The sequence below is a fragment of the Dasypus novemcinctus genome, chromosome 30 (assembly GCF_030445035.2).
Source record: "Dasypus novemcinctus isolate mDasNov1 chromosome 30, mDasNov1.1.hap2, whole genome shotgun sequence".
Classification (NCBI taxonomy): Eukaryota; Metazoa; Chordata; class Mammalia; order Cingulata; family Dasypodidae; genus Dasypus; species Dasypus novemcinctus.
Window position 1 is genome coordinate 36,378,587 of NC_080702.1, and position 3,818 is coordinate 36,382,404.

A 3,818-nucleotide genomic window follows, 5' to 3' on the forward strand; every position below is an offset into this window, starting at 1 on the left:
GAGAGCTGACACAGCAAGATGACTCAACAAAAGAGACACGGAGTCCAGCGCTGCTGACAACAACAGAATGGACAAAGAAGACGCAGCATATAGACAAAGAACAGACAACCGGAGTAGGGGTGCAGAAATAAATAAATAAATAAATCTTTTAAAAAAATTGAACCTCATTTCTACAGTCAGTCCAAGAATATTTACAAGGCTGTTAAGCTCGCTCACCCTCAGAACATGCTATTCCATAAATGTTGCCAGGAGAACTGGAAAGACTTACTCAAACGAAAGAAAGGAAACCCTGATTTCACAACCTATACAAAAACTAACTCAAAATAGATCAAGGATTTAAATATAAAAATAGCAACCATAAAACTCCTAGAAGAAAATTTGGGAAAACATCTTCAAGATTTTGTGGTAGGTGGTAATTTCTTAAATCTTATGCCCAAAGCAAGAGCAACAAAATAAAAATAAAAAAAAAAAGATAAATGTTGCATCCTCAAACTTCAACACTTTTCAAGTGCAAAAGACTTTGTCAAAATTTAGAAAAGGCAAGCATCACAATGGGAGAAAATATTTGGAAATCACATATCTGATAAGAGTTTAGTAGCCATTCTATATAAGGGGATCATGCAACTCAACAATATAAAGACAAAGTGTCTGATCAAAAACTGGGCAAAAAAATTGAAAAGAAATTTTCCAGAGAAGAAATACAAATGGCAAAGAAACCCATGAAAAAATGTTTAATATCGCTAGAGATTAGGGAAATGCAAATCAGAAGTACAATGAGATATCGTTTAATAGCTATTAGACTGGCTGCTATTAAAGTTGGAAAACTGTAAATGTTGGAGAGGATGTGGAGAGAAAAGAATACTAACTTATTCACTGTTGATGGGAATGTAGAATCGTACAGCCACTGTAGAGGAATGTTTGGCAGTTCCTTCAGAAATTGCGTATAGACTTGCCATGGTACCCAGCAATATCACTTCTAGGTATATACCTAAAAGAATGGACAGGAGTGAAATGAACAGATATCTGCACATCAGTGTTCCTAGTTGTGTTATTCACAATAACCAAAAGTTGGAAACAGCCTTGGTGTCCATCAACTGATGAACGGATAAACACATTGTGCATTATACAAATGATAGAATATTGTGCAGCACTAAGAATAAATGAAGTTGTGAAACGTATGACAACATGGATGAACCTGGAGACATTATGTTGAGTGAAGCAAGCCTAACACCAAAGGGCAAATGCTTTATGATTGCCCTATTATGAACTAAATTTACCATTTGAAATATAAATATATTATGAGAAATGAATGAGTAGAAATACATATATAAATCCATTTTTCTTTGACACTGTACAAATGTAATTATGCAGTACAAAATATTAATATCATACAAAATAGGCCAAAACATCATAATAATTGGAGACCAGAAACAGAGTACTATATATTGTATAATTTCATTTATATAAAATGTAATTATAATTCAATTTAAAAAGATGAATGTACATTAGTGGTTATGTAAGTCTGATGAAGGAATGATAATTGGTGTGGAGTCTTCCTTTTTGGAGTAGTGAAATTGTTCTAAAATTTTTCAGATGATGAATATACAACACTGAAATTATTTAAAACCATTGATTACACACTTTGGATAGAATAACTAGAAACATCAGCTGTATTCAGTGGGGGAAATGTAGAGAGATTGAGAGGTGAGGTATTTTCTTGTTTCATTGTCTTTTATTAGAATTATTGAAATAATGAAAATGTTCTAATAATGATAAAAGTGGTAAATACACAATTATGTGATTATAGCAAATACAGTTGATTGTACAAGTTGAATGAATTACAAGTTTGTCAATATGTATCTACAAAATTAATTTGATACTTTTTAAAAAATTGGTTGCTTTGCCCTGGCAGCAACTGCAGTAAACCTTCATGCTTCTGGTATCTCTGACAATTTTATAAATACCAAATTACATGTATTAACTATTTTGCTTCTGAAAATTCAGGCAACCATTTCTGCCTTTAAGACTGATTCTAGAGAACACTATAAGAGAGACTACCTGATTCAAAATAAAATATAGAAGAAAGAAGTGGATTTGATGAATAAAATTTAAAGAAGTAGAATGCTAAAAATTAGGCAAGTAACATATTTTTTTCTATACATTTATGAGAGTATCTAAATTTCGATTTCTCATTGTTTCACCTCTGTTAATCATGGGCATTTTTCCACATTTGAGACAAATAATTCTTTTATAGTAAGAATGTTTGTTAAGTTTTTTAAGGCAAGCTTTATGTCCTTGTTTCTAAGACTGTAGATAAAGGGGTTCATCATGGGAGTGACCACCGTGTACATGACTGAGGCTATGGCATTTGCCCTTGAGTTTTGGGTAGTAGCAGAACTAAGATATACCCCAAGACATGTACCATAAAACAAGAACACTACTTTGAGAGGTGAGACCCACAAGTAGAAAAAGCTTTATGCTTTCCCCCAGGTGTTGAAATTCTCAAAATGGAGGATACGATCTTAGAATAAGAAAAAAGGATTCCAGTGAGTGGAATAACACCCAGAAGTCCAGATGCAAAATACATCACTAATTCATTGAGGAAGGTGTCAGAACAAGCAAGTTGGACAACCTGATTAATTTCACAGAAAAAATGGGGGATTTCCAACACTGTACAAAAAGACAGCCGCAAAACCATTAAGCCATGTAAAAGAGAGACTAAAACACTCAATAACCAGCATGCCAATAGCAGGAGGCCACAGAGGTGTGGGTTCATGATGACTGTGTATTGCAGAGGGTGACAGATGGCCACAAAGCGGTCATAGGCCATCACAGTCAAGAGGTAGTTATCTAATTGTCCAAAAAGCATGAAAAAGTACATCTGGATGATGCAGGTTTCATAGGTTATAATTTTACTTTCTGTCTGGAAGTTCAGCAGCATCTTTGGGACAGTGGTAGAGGTGAAACAAATATCTGTAAAAGACAAGTTAGAGAGGAAGAAGTACATGGGCATGTGGAGGTGGGAGTCTGAGATGATGGCCAGGATGATGAGCAGGTTACCAATGAAGGTGACCATGTACATAATCAAGAACAGTTCAAAGAGGAAGGGCTGCACATTAGTATCTTCTGAGAGACCTAGGAGGATAAATTCTGAAACATGTGTTTGGTTTTCTGATCCCATGTAGCTAATGATACTACTGGAAAAGAGAGCAGAGAAATGCAGATTTAGGCACAAGCAGGAAACAGCAAATTATCATAACTTCTATAGTTTGCAAACTCATTAAGTTAGTGATTAATTATTAGATAGATAGATAAATTGATAGATACATAATATGTAGAACCCTTTATCTGAATGAACAGGGAAACAAACACTCCTTCATCTCCTTCATGCTATTTTTAACTTGCCATCATTGTCCATAATTTTAAACATTTTCTCACAGCAATACTTTCCATTAAAAATTTTTTAGAATTGATTATAATCAGTAAGCATTTTTATGCTTTTATTTTTTTATTTTTATTTTTTGTCTTTATTTTTTTAATATTACATTAAAAAAATATGAGGTCCCCATATACCCCCACCCCCTCACCCGACTCCTGCCCCCATAGCAACAATCTCCTCCATCATCATGAGACATTCATTGCATTTGGTAAACATTTTGACTGCTCATTTTGTACCTTGTGAAGAAAACCTTAGGTACTGGATATTAGTGATGTTTGCACAATATTCTGAATATAATTGATATTACCAAATTGAATATTTGAAAATGAGTAAAAAGGGAAATATTAAGTTGCATATGTTAGTACAATAAAAAGATGGA

General features: G+C 33.8%; 1 pseudogene; it reads right to left on the minus strand.

Annotated features, from left to right (window-relative positions):
* Window positions 1-2,210: 2,210 nt before the first annotated feature.
* LOC131276789 (olfactory receptor 7A10-like) lies at window positions 2,211-3,181 on the minus strand (annotated as a pseudogene).
* Between the last annotated feature and the right edge of the window lie 637 nt (window positions 3,182-3,818).